The following is a 14,078-nucleotide window of genomic DNA, read 5'->3' as shown; positions in this document are numbered from 1 at the left end:
AGAACATTTGGGTCATTGGTTTGCTTGAATATTGAGTTAATTACTCACAAATTGCCTTGAGTGGACAACATTTTCCAACATAATTTTGTCCTTTTTGTAGAGGTAATATCACAAAGTTCAGTGAAATGCCTTGTTATATGCATACCTTTTAATCAATGCGGATTGATTTCCCCTGTTATCTGAGCTAAGTTAGGTAATGGGAATACTCACCATCAAATTATTCATATTGTGCAGGCAAAATTGCATAATAAGGTCAATTTGGCACGTAAAATTATCATAAAAATGCATCTGACATGCAATGCAAAATGATGAAAATATTGTTTTAGACGATAATTTGTGTTCAGTGGAGAGGCTGAATGGGTAAGCATTATGAGGTGCTTGCAGGGCACAGGAAACCTGTTTGGATCATTATCAAAGTGGAAAAGTACACAATGTTCAACCTCTTTACTACAAAAGAGTATCAACGTAGTGCACATCTCAGAGGATATACTGTGCAGGCGTGCCACACTTAACGGGCGGGCGTTCTTTCTTCAACAATTCGCCATAACGAGCAATTTGAATTTAGACCCATTTGTTCGCAAAACAAGCTAAATATCAACTTATCGAGCAGAGACCAATCGATTAATAGGCGTCCCGTGGTGGCAAGGGGTGCACGATGGACCACAGCAGTTTGTTTACCAGCTGTGCTGCGTGCCTCGTGTGTTTCATGCTGTGTGGGACGGGGGCCTCGTGGTGGCACTGTGATGGTGGGTGGTATAGCGGTCAGTGCGTAGGCGCAACAAACCCGGACGACCTGAGTTCGATTTCCGCTCACGGCCAACACCGGTGACGTTTATCCGAACCAGTCCTGGGCCTCCCCGAGGTCGATTCAGCTTCAAATTAGTATCTCGTGCGGTGCGTCAACATCTCCACTAGGGAGACAATAGGCTTGGTGTTGGCCACCCACCTCCTCGTGTGCCATGCCGGCCTTCATAGGTGCTACTCGCTAACAGCACTTTCCCCAACAGTCTGTTAAAGCACTGTGGTTCTTAATGTCCGGTAAGTGTTAGATTTGATGTTTTATTACTTACTTTAAAATTCTAATTTGTATTTCTCACGTAAAAAAGTTGTTAAAGAGCGAAACATTTTGGGGCTGAAACATAGTTCAACTTTCACCGTGGGAAGGAGTCAATGGGAAAACGATGATCGTTTCACGGGGTTTTGCTGAACCGAGAAATTATCGTGGAACGTTTCTCCCTCGTTCAAACGAGACGAAAAGCCTGCACGGAGGTGATGCAAATTTTGAATGTCTGAAAACTGCGCATAAACTTTGGGAAAGATTTGATGAGCAACAGTTCTTACGTAGTGTAGGGTAGTTCCTTGAAACCTTAGCCATTACCAGTAAATCAGAAAAAAACCCACAAAATGTTTTTAAAACGTGTCGTAGATAAGACATTTATTTTGACTTGTTTGGAAAATTATTTTTTGGGAAAGCACACCACAGATAAGCAACTCAACTTCAATTGTCTATTGTTCAAACTAAACAAATAGTAAGCTTAGGGTAGAGCCATACTGTGCTCGGAATATTACAAAACAAAGATCCTCCGTATAGCCATAACAGACTGTTGGGGCAAGTGCTGTTAGTGAGCACCTATTAAGGCGGGCAAGGTACACGAGGGGGTGGGTGGCCAGCACCACGCCCGACCTCCTTTCCTCAGTGGTGATGTTTATACACCGCACCAGGTACTCATTTGAGGATGAGGCCCAGGACAGGTAGGGAAAAACGTCACAGGTGTTGGCCGTGAGTGCAAATCGAACTCGGGTCGCTGGGTCCGTAGCACAGCGCCCTAACCACTACACTACTGCTCCCCCAATATATTACAACACGTCACTATACACACATTTAAATAATTGCTCGTTGCCTCATGTTAAGGTTATTCAACATATGGCTGGTTAATTTGGCTGGCAGGGGCAGGTGGCGGTGTTGTAGGAGACCACTGCTCTGACCCCCTCACTCACCTACTTGCTCGTTTGAAATCCGAGTCTGACCACTGGTGCCCTGAACTCCATCCACCCAAGAGGCAGCATCAATCATGATGAGGACACTGACAATGATGCTTGTTGTTCTTGGTGCATTAAGTAATTATAAATCATTTACAACTCCAGTCTGGTGCTGTTACAGTAGAAGAGATGTTATTCACATGGAATTGTCAACCCTGTAAAAATGTGAAAACAAATATTTACAAGACTTAATTTGGATCCAGGAATTTCTGTATAACGTATATATTGGATTTTCCAAGTGGCCTACACAGGTACACAAGTTAACGTCACAGCACTAAACTGTGGTAAAGGTCACTTGAGCTGTGACTTAAATATTTTTTTTGCCTGACTTGATTAAAGCAAGGCTGTACTCGACAAAGTAAAATAACATTAAACTACAGCACAGAAAGGTTCAATGTTTCTCACTGGTGCAGTTTGAACTTCATTGCCGTGTTTCGCATTGTACATATTTTTTGATTTTGTGACGAGCCATTGGCTATACAACAGCTGTACACCACAAGCTCCAAATGTGCACTGGTCATGCCATCCGACCACATTCCTGCCCATTGCACAGTTTTACCGCCACTACTGTAAACGTCCCCTAGCCTTGTCGGCAAAGTCAAAGAGTTTTGGCTGCACCACCAATTGCACATAAACCTTAAACAGTGTGACATAGACATAAATAACATGTGCCTGCCTGCCCTTATGCTACAGGTTCCTAGAAAAAAGATACTTTAAAAATATTTTTTTAGCTTTTCTACAATAGGCTGTGGCCAAAATTTGTTGAAATGGTAATTTTTAAATTGGGGCATCCACTTTCGTTTTAGTTAAAGTTGCATTTCCCTGCCTAAAGCTGTACGGTGCACAGATTGTATTCGTTTGCTTGGAAATTATTTTTCATATCTCTGAAGTTTGCATGTAACACGCATGGTTATTCTCTCCTGAATAATATAATCGATGCTAGTTTTTAAACGGAACAGCCGTTAGCTATTTTAGGTTGTGATTCTCATATTGAGTGTAACCTGAATTCATTTTGTACACTACAGAGGCAAAATACCAATTGCAAGATTTGTAAATTGGAGTGTTTTATTTGTATCAATAATTAAGGTCTGATCTTATTTTTAATGTGCGCCTATTCCCTTTTTACGTGTTCGTGGGTGACAGCCGCGCCAGACTAGAGCGTTGTAATCGCGAGCACGTGACGGCAGTTAGTTTGGTTCATTTTATTTCTTCCACTTGTGGTCACGTTTAGCCAGTTGCCTGGCTATTTTACAAGGGAGATCCGTGGTTTGGTGTTTGAGCACAGCGACAACAAAGCAAAGACAAAAAAAAAACGTAAATATGGCAGAGAACTAGTACAGGGTCCTTAAGGAAAATTGCACAACATTTACACATAATAGTGATGTGCCATGTCACACAGGCGCCAGTTAATTGTCAAAGGGGTGCCTCCCGTTCAAAACTGCAGGCCTGGGCTTCATTATCCTAAAAACGAGTTATTATAGGATAGCTGTAGGCCAGGGCATGTCCATATGTACACTGTTGCTGATTCATACAGATGCGAGGTTTTACAGTTCGTAATCTTGCCTGTGCTTGTGAAGGGAGAACTTAAAGTCAGCTCATTTAATGTGTTTTTAATCCACATAAGGATGCGCCATGGTGTAAAAGTTAGTCAACTTGCAATCCAGGGGTTGCCGGTTAGTTTTCCTGGCAAGGCAGTTTAAACAATGGACAAGTTGCTTAATCCCCCATCCTTTGTCCACCCAGAAGTATACTGTAAATGGGTACATGACGTTTATTTGTTCGGAAGGTCTCGTGTAGTGAGATAGCTTGTGGGTAATCCCACCTTTTCCAATACGTCTAGTTAGTGTGGAAGAGTAGACCAAATACAGTACTCTAGAGAGGGGGTCCCACTAGGGCAGGGGTCCCTAACCCCCGGGCCGCGGACCGGTACCGGTCCGTGGCCTGTTAGGAACCGGGCCGCACAGCAGGAGGTGAGCGGTGAGTCCGCACGTGTTGCCAGCCCATTATTTTATTTACCACTTCCGTCTGCGTCTCTTTCCTGCACTGCGCATTTGTCTCAGTCACAGTTTTGGTAACCCGACAAGCTGCTAACCCCCAGCCAAAATGAGTAAAAAACAAAGGTCGCTAGAGAGCTTCTTTAGAAAGGGGGAAAGACCCAATGATGAACCCCCCCCCCTCCCCGGTCCGTGAAAAAATTGTCTTCCACGAAACCGGTCCCTGGTGCCAAAAAGCAGTGGTGTCAGCAATCGATTGCAGGGTTGCACCTTCACCTAACCCATGTAAAGTATTGATAAGGTCAGTTTCTCTGCTCAAACAAAAGTTTGTGGCTCCAATCACCTCCACTAGCAGCCCTGAGCCAGTGGTAAAAACATTCCATATTCCCATGGTGGAAACCACTCGCTTAGAGCAGTGTTCTTCATTGGAAGGCCCGCAGGCCACTGGCAGCCCCTGGTGGCCTTTAGTGCGGCACCCTGATGTGCGCCCCCTGATGCGCGGCCCCCTGACAATACATAGATGTGAAGACACCCTTTGCAGATGGTGTGGCGGCTCTCAAACTGATGGCTTATCGGCGAAAGTGCACCCACACCTCTGAAAAACAGTGGAAAGAATTACTACTGTTGACTTACCACAGAGATACACCCGTTTAATGACCCCGGAAGGAGTATGGGCTACGTTTACCCCCCTACTGGCATTTTAAGTCTTTGGTATTCATCTTGGATAAGAGAATGATGAAATTGTGGCTTTTGTGAGGTTTTATGTTTTAAAATTATGTATCCATTTTGTGCTGTGGATTACCAAAAGTACAAGATCATTGTATCCATTCATTATAAATTATAACATTCCTTTTACGTATGTGAATAAAGACTCAGACTAGTTAAGGAAGTTGTTTACCAATACCATACATTCCTTGATACTTATCTCCCTTGCCAAAGACATTGCAGCTGACTCTAACCTGGTAATACATTTGTAGTGTTCTTCACGGAGACACACACTAAAACTTGGAGGCAACACGTTGATTATAACACCCCAATAGGGTAACTGCATAAACGTACACTTGGTTAACTATACCACAACGGGGTAACTATATAACCGGGTCAGTCAGTAACATACTGCCTGACCCACGAAGTCGAGCGTAAAGACCGAAGACCGAGGATCGAAGAGACGTAGCACCGACGGGTTCCATTCCAACAGACAGCCGCGATCGCTCTCGGGACTTCCCTTTTATGCTCCAGAGCGTGGCCTCGCTCCACCTTCGGCCACACCCCCTTCTGGATCTTACCAGAAGGTTCTCGACCAAGAATCACGTGTCCCTCGAGTCCCCTTTTGGGCCCCCTCACTACCCTGTCCCGGTTACATGCCCTCTCGGGTTCACCCAGACTATCACCTCGTTACTTACCCTTTCTTTGACCGTCACCAGAACCATGCCCCCTCGGGCCCGCTTCCATGCCATACCCACTCTGGTGCCAGAGAGAGGCTCAAGATGCACAGTTCCACTCTTGTGACAGTAGCTGGCGCTAAACTCCATAGTGACTCCGTTGACGTCACTACACATTAATAACGTTTGCATAACTGTATAGTCACGTGGATACATGTTGAATACCGTGGTGTCTTTGGTAGTAAAGCTGATGTGTAAATATTAAAATGAACTATGATAAGTAGGTTTCAAGCTTCGTGTTTTAAAAATAACACTCTTCTTATCTGCCAGTACCCGGAATATATTTCAACGAGACATTGGCTGCATGTAAGTCAAAACCAAGCATATCCCATAATTGTTTTTCAAGCTAGAATATAATTGCAGCCTCAGTTAACTAAACGAGAAATAGGGTAAGCAGTTCATTTTTAGTTGAGTTAAAGTCGGTTTTATGCCTCTCAAGTATGAAGTGTATAGCCTTGCCCTTTAATCATTTCCTGTTATGCATGGTTTGATATTTTCCATTAAATAAGGTCAAATTGTCGTGAGTACTATCAAGATAGTACAGTATGTGTTAATTCATTCATCATAAAGGTTTTTGGGTTAGATCGCGTAAGTATAAATGTGTTGTAACCCTCCACCTCCCGACACAGCCAATAAGGTTTGTCACGTAAACAATGCGACAATTAGTTACTGCTTCAGTGCGACGTTTCGCTGGTTTCCCAGAATCGCCCGATTATTTGCCAGACTCGCCCGATGATGCTGGATGTAATTACCAGTGAAACGTCGTACTCAAAATTGTAAATGTTGTGGGTTTAATCGCCAACACAACGGTGGGCTAAAGTAGTAACTAATTGGCGCGTTGTTTACGTGACAAACCTTATTTGCTGTGTCGGGTGGTGGAGAGTTACGACACATTTATACTTACGCGATCTAATATTATTGGTCGCAAAGGCCTACGTGTTTAACGGTGTTTTTTCGAGGTCTTGCTGTGGTGTTATAATGTAAACATTTGCAAAGCCGTTTGCAAAAAGCAGGCAGTACTGATGTGCTTTTTAGAAAATTTACTTCAGAATAAGTATTGACATTGGCTGAGTTTCGTTCTATACAGTCATATTAACTAATAGGTATGTTAATAATGAAACCACGCTTTGTACTGCACATCCATTTGTGGTGCTGTTTGCTCAGGAAAAACGTGTCACTATAGAAGCAGATCTTTGGTTAAATATCCTATAACAAAAAAAATAACACTTTACAAACTATCTGGATGATTATTACTTTTCATAGCCTATAAATACAATTCCATCATTGGAATCAAATGTGAACCCTAGCAAGAACATGGGATTGGCAAGGGCCGCATGGAGCCAGCGTGGCTTAACAATGCAGGGCTCGTAGCGCCTGGCTGGCCTAGGGAAATATATATATCCATTTGCTATCCATTTCTCTGGTGATTCTGGTCAATACCAGCTGGCAGGTATTGGCCAGAATCGCCATTCTCCAGCCACGTAACACCCTGTGAATGAGTTGATGAGCTCAGTATTATAACTGTTGAGTATGTGTTTGCAGTGAAGCAGGCATGTCTGCTTTTGCTTGGATTGCACGTGTGATGGAAGGTGCTGACAATGTGGCTTCAATTGCACATTCGCTGTGACTTACGTGCCTACGCATGTAGAACATTTCTAACTGGGAGATTTCTCGTACATTTTTACTAATTTGATTAATTGCACCAACACAATTCCACCGTTTGGTGACATTTTTTTGACTGCCATTTTATAAAATGTTGAAGCATTGTAGACTGGAATCCGGGAGCCTTATGCCATACCAGAAGCAATGTTTTTTCTAGGAGTTATGCTGTAATGGATGCCGCTGTTGTGCAATGGTTAGCGCAATGTGCTTGCAATCCAGAGGTCGCTGGTTTATTCTCCCTGCGCCCTGGTTGAAGGGACATGCTTAAATATCCTTCCCACCTCTGTTTAGTCCACGTGGTAGTTATACATCGGTACACCACTTTTCACCGGGGGGGTCACGTGTGGTTTAGAGACGTGTGGTACGTCCGTATCTTCTCAGATACCTGGCCAGCATGGAAGAGCATTTGGAAACTGTGTAGGGCTCCTGGAAGCCCTTCTGCCAGCAATGTTATGAGCAAGCAATTGCAGGGCAGCACCTATACCTTAATTTTACTGCTATAGATTGTTATTTTAAAGATACATCTATATTCTTAGGTTTTTTTCGGTAAAGTTACGTAGGTAAAACATAAAAATTAATAAAAGTAAAATAAAATAAAAATCACGACGTTTCGGAAGCAACACAAGCTTTCGTCACAGCCCGACAGCTGCATCAAGTAAATGTTGTCGTGATTTTTTATTTTATTTAACTTTTATTAATTTTAATGTTTTACCTACGTGACTTTACCGAAAAAACCTAAGAATATGAATCCTCGCAGTCACGAAAGCTTCTAATCTAGATACATCTATTTTAATGTGGGCTAGATAAGCATAATTTTAACCCTGAAAAACCGACACAAAAACAGAGAACCGTCATTTGCACCACCATGTGGCGTGCCCAATTAAAGTGGGAATTTGTGGTTTCAAACGCCCCAATAGCGAGCGCTTTGAACGGCAGCTATTTCCACTGATTCAAAGATATCTTGCAGCGTGACGAGCAACAGGAAACGGGGGGCAGCATTAGATGTAATTTTACTCCCGGTATTTGTTGCCCCGCAGAAATAATGGAAAAAACAAGCGTCAGAACCATGGTCATATGAATGAGTAGTAAGAAGAGAGACTAGTAAAAACACCATCCGAAGTAATATCTGTATAATTCATCTAAATTACTGCTTCTTTAAGGCCGAATGGACGTGACTTGCATGCTTTCAAAGCAAATCCATGCGTTCGCCTCCAGAATAGATAAACACGACTTTTTTTAATCATCACATGATGCTCAAGTGTAACGTACACAAGCACTTTCGTGTTAATAGTAATTCTATATGAAATAATCCGATGCGGGATGCAGACCTTACCATGCCGTTTCAGTCATGTTTGACCATACTTTACCCTGCCACTTTTGTTTTTAAATCCTTTATATTAAGTTCGCTTGCTTGCGTGCTTGCGTGCTTGCTTGCTTACGACCGTGCAAATCTTTCGGTCGTTTTTTAACCCACTTCCCGTGATCCAATCGAGCTGACATTTTACACACAGACTCGTTGTGCGTGACAATTAATATTCGTGAAAAATTTTTTCCAAAATTTTAGACTGTTTAGGGAAAACAAATTAAATATTTAATTACCAATTGCTTAATACTGGCAGACAATCATCTGACCCATAGGTGGCAGCCATCTCAAGCCAGAGGACGAGAGGACTCTAGCCGCCACGCATATAAAGGATTTAGAGTGAAAAACTTTGTTTTTACGGGTTATACTTATTTATAGCTGACTATGGGGGAGTGGGCCAGGGAACCTGTTCAGATATCACTCGAACTTTTAAATTGTTTGCCGTGACCAGACAGGAATCAAACTCATGTCGCCAGATTTCATAGCGCCAGTGCCATGTTATTTGTGCAACATTGTACACATACATTAAGATGTTTTTTTTTGTAATCGTATGTAAAACGTTGAGCAGCTGGCTCACATGAATTACTTAATATGGCCCTCATGCCACAAGGCTTTTATTTCATTTCATTTTGAAAGGAAGAACGGCGAGCTGTAGAACCACAGCAGACACACTGACGCCAGACTGTCTGAAGCAGATATAAACAGTGCCAGCTACCATAAACAAAGGATGTTGCTTCTTTGGGGCGGAGTAGACTAGCTTTGCTGCACCTGTTTAACCTGTTACTGGGATATGTGAGTGTGTGTCTGATTCCCTTGTGTTTGCATGCTTTTTGTAATGCGGGGTTTATCGTTATTTTAATTAAGAACATATCCTTGTGTGTTGTTCATGGTGATGCACTTTGATCTTTTGAAAAAAACCTATGTATTCACCCCCTCCCCCCCCCACACTTTTAATTAAGGTTCAACCCAGTCTATAATTACACTCCTGGAGCCGCACATAGATATTAGTTTGATGTTTCATGCTGGCGATTATTTTTGTTGATTAAAGTTTCATTCTTTATCTAAGGTGTTTCCATGAATGAAGCTAAATGCTCACAACAAATCACAAGCAATTGGATCTAGAAACTTTCAGGAGCGGTTCTGAAGTTAGATATATTTTGACTCGTATAAAACAAATATAGGGGCCAAAAACCCCAAAACAAACACGAATGAAAACCTCAAAAGGTGGGGGCAACCCCCTAAGATCCCAAAGGAATTTCCTTGTGGAATTCACTGCACTGAAGGTTTTAAGTGACCCGCTGCCAAGTACATGGCTTGATTTCATCGCTCCATCTCCCGTTTTGTTGTTCTTCCGTGCACGTTCCCTAGCTTCTCTGCTAAACTGTGGGAACGCAATGTGCAGAATAGCGTCGTCGGTGTCGTTTATTTTTAAATCCTTTATATTAAGTTCACTTGCTTGCTTGCTTAGGACCGTGCAAATCTTTCGGTCGTTTTTTAACCCACTTCCCGTGATCCAATCGAGCTGACATTTTCCACACAGACTCGTTGTGCCAGACAATTATTGTTCGTGAAAAAAATTTCCCAAAATTTTACACTTTTTAGGCAAATTTTTTTATTTTACATATATTCAAATAGAACGCATTCATGGCTTTGGCTGAACGTCAGAGTGTAAGAGCCCAGGGCGTAACCCCTCCACAGGCCGTGGCGGAGTAGCGCAGTTGGTAGCGCCCTCGCTTCCCATGCCAAAGGTCGCGGGATCGATCCCCGCGTCCTCCACAGGCGAATATATTTTTAAATCCTTTATATTAAGTTCACTTGCTTGCTTAGGACCGTGCAAATCTTTCGGTCGTTTTTTAACCCACTTCCCGTGATCCAATCGAGCTGACATTTTGCACACAGACTCGTTGTGCGTGACAATTAATTTTCGTGAAAAAATTTGTTTTTCAAAATTTTCAACATTTTAGGAAAGAATAAATTATATAAGTACAACGGGGGCATGGAGATGGCACGCCGTTTGTGTTGGCACGCATTGTGATAACGCAACTATTTGGGTGTCGCTGTCAGTAACTTTTCAATAACTTGCTGTAAGATAAATTTAATTCAGAAGAAGAGGAAGGTTAAATAGGACTCTACATGTAATATTACAATTGTTTAACAGAGCCCTTAGTGAATTATACGTAGATTATTGGGGATGTAGCAAAAGTTTCCGATTTCATTTCATGCATTCTTGCTATTATCCATGCACCGTAATCCAACAGCATGTATGTTATCTGTGCAGTATTCCTATTGTCTGAGCCATCACGCGGATAATAGGAAGCAACTGATAAGTGGTGTTAAATTATTAATATTATGCTTGTTTATCCATACTTAACCACCAGGGTAAAAGGAGCAAAATGCAATTATAAACATATACTGTATTAGGATCCAGAAATTAGAGCCTCTAAATATGAAATCGTATAAGAGGTGTCAGCATGAACTTAAATATAACTAGCTTTTTTGCCCGTCCAAGGACGGGTGTATGTTGCAGTAAATCTGAAATATTCAATAGAAAAATTGTTCAGCTTATGATTATTAATGAGGGGGGGGGGGGTGCCCCATGTGGAGTGACGTCACCTCATGGTTATTGGGGAGGGGTGCGGCATGTGGAGTGACGTCACCCCCTCATGGTTATTGTGGAGGGGTGCGGCATGTCGAGTGACGTCACCCGCTCATGATTATTAATGAGGGGTGCGGTATGTGGAGTGCGCGACCTTGTGCGTTTGAATATTAATGAAGGGGGGGGGGGGGCTCTTTTGCGGTGACGTCACGCACGGATGTCGCACTGTGCTGCTTAGATTTATTTTTTACGTAATTTTCTGTAAAGAAACGTCATATTTGAAGCGACTGTGCATAATAAATTATTTAATTCAGCTCGACCTTCCTCTGCGTTAGTGTAAAAATCGACCCACTCGTAAATATTAATGAGGAGGGGGGCTCTTTGTGGAGTGACGTCACACGCGGGACACATTCTTTGCTCATTATAGTACTAAAAAATTAACCCGTAAAAACAAAGTTTTTCACTATAAATCCTTTATATGCGTGGCATCGGGGCGGCTAGAGTCCTCTCGTCCTCTGGCTTGAGATGGCTGCCACCTATGGGTCAGATGATTGTCTGCCAGTATTAAACAATTGGCAATTAAATATTTAATTTGTTTTCCCTATACAGTGTAAAATTTTGGAAAAAAATGTTCACGAACATTAATTGTCTCGCACAACGAGTCTGTGTGCAAAATGTCAGCTCGATTGGATCACGGGAAGTGGGTTAAAAAACGACCGAAAGATTTGCACGGTCGTAAGCGCGCAAGCACGCACGCAAGCAAGCACGCAAGCGAACTTAATATAAAGGATTTAAAAATAGTGCTGCTCGTACTTATATGAATGTAGCTAAAATCTCAACCTATTTTTAGTCAAGGATGGTGAACATGAGGGCAAACATATATACAACACTATATATGCAAGTTGTGCATTCGGTTGTGTATAAACGCGCTTCTTGATCAGAATGCGTGATGTCTTTGCTATCAAGAAAGCCCTTTGCCTTCCCCAGGCATGATGCACATTGTATAAAATGGTTTGGCTTTCATTTCTAAAAAACTGGTCAGTCAAAGTGAAAGTCAGTGGCTCTCCCAGCTGACCAGCTGAACTAAGTTACACAGATCATGGCATAAGCTGTCGTATCTGTGGCAGTAGTCGTTTATTTATGCAAGTGTGTTTATAGTAATGTTAATAAAATTGTATCAAAATAATGGTGTGCTACTCACGAGTGACACAAATGTATAGCATCGTTTTGTCGAATGTACAGTTAGTTGATTGTTAGTATTGTATTAGTATTCTGCCAAAAAGGAATGCTCATTTCAAGTAAATGATAATAATCAGTTCATGTATTTTGTTTAACCACGTAATAATGCTGATCTGGGGTTGACAACCCATTATTACCATGGGGTTGATCAAAAAATATGACTTTATGAAATGTCAACACAGTTGTCTTATGGGTAAATCTACTCTGCAGTTTAATCCAAGTCATTTACCATCACCATGAAGCAGTGGGGAAGGTTAACTGGATGTGGGAGGCTGCAGAGATGATCTTTTCTTGCCAATTAATGATCGAGTAAACGTGATCAAACAAGATAAAGAGCCACGCGCCTTTATGCCAGGTGGTGGCGGCGGATATGCACGTCTGTAATACATCACTATGGAGGTGAGAGTTGGTGGATTGCACAAATGTTGTGAAACTCCCTTCCCGTGGGTGTTGAGTTTAACACATTCCTGCGGAGGGAGCTGGTAGGAACGTCGGGTTGCTCGGTCAATGGCCTGCAGGGTCAATGGCGGCGTGGTGTGTTCCGCAAATATGGCCGACTGTGAGGGCGGGCACAAGCCGGCGTGAGTAGGTTAAACGTTGAGTTTTATAAGGGCACCACGGGGTGACCAGCCCCTCCCCACCCAGCCCCACCCCTCCCACCCCTCACCCAGCCCCACCCTCCCCACCCAGCCCCTCCCCACCCTCCCCACCCAGCCCCTCCCCACCCTCCCCTCTCCACCCAGCCCGACCCCTTCCATTTTTGGATGCACGACGGACGGACACAATAATCCCCTATGGGCTGTTGTAACCAGGAGGTTCCTACCAGTACCATTCCCTGACTGGCTGGGCGATAGCAGGACAACAATTGTGGACTAATCTCCATCCATTCCATCTGTATGAGTAGTGTTGCCACCTCATACTTTTCTCCAGTTACTCAGCCACGTAACATATCGTGCACAGCTTAACTAGTACGTGACCCATGTTCCAGTTAGAGTTTAAAATGTAACTTTAAATGTATTTATCCACGTATATTAGTTGCCTTTGCCACTTTCCCATAAATTTGCCTGACTGGGGTCTTGCTACAAGTGGTTTTACTGTACATGTTAAAGTTTTACAAAATGCAACCCTTTGTCAAGTTTAATCAGTAAAGCAAAATACTGTCAAACAGTGTAATGATGCACTGTGATTGAAAATAAAGAAATAAAAAATATATATACATTCCAAAACCTTCAAATATTTACAAAAAGCACATTTTTTCACACAAACCATTCAGGCAATGTGCGTGGCATTACCTTCACACCGAGCAAGTTTTTGTTACAAACTGTAAATCGTTGTCTGCCCATCTGTTATCGTGCTGCCAAAACTCGAATCGGAAATACTGATGGTTTGCACGCACATGGCACAAGTGACACTGGGTGATTGTACCTGAGAGACTCACCTAAGCACGTGACTGTTTCATATCCTCATACGTGAAGAATAAACAACCCTCCACCTGTGCCCAAAACCGGTATTCGCTTAACCCAACCCGACTTGCCTATGTCAGACATTAAGTTAAGATAGTGGTTGACGGATCATACGTGTGTGCTTGGAATGTTATTTTCCTGGATATGTCACGTTAAATATATTTCAATGACATCTGTTTGGAAGGTTGTAAAGGCACACGTTTACTATGTAAAGTATTATGCAGTAGCAACACGAGTATAGAAGTGAGATGAGAATGCCCGATTAAGGAAAATTAATTG

The 14,078-nt window shown here is 42.6% G+C and overlaps 1 protein-coding gene across 6 annotated transcripts in view; it reads left to right on the top strand.

Annotated features, from left to right (window-relative positions):
- The window catches only part of LOC133345378 (aryl hydrocarbon receptor-like), an 88,962-nt gene that overhangs the window by 41,051 nt on the left and 33,833 nt on the right, over positions 1–14,078 (top strand). The gene's annotated exons all lie outside the window — the stretch shown is intronic.

This window comes from Lethenteron reissneri, chromosome 21 (assembly GCF_015708825.2).
Source record: "Lethenteron reissneri isolate LAM-NWPU_2019-01 chromosome 21, ASM1570882v1, whole genome shotgun sequence".
NCBI lineage: Eukaryota > Metazoa > Chordata > Hyperoartia > Petromyzontiformes > Petromyzontidae > Lethenteron > Lethenteron reissneri.
Note: the sequence above shows the minus strand (reverse complement) of the source record. Positions and strands in the feature narration are given on the sequence as shown.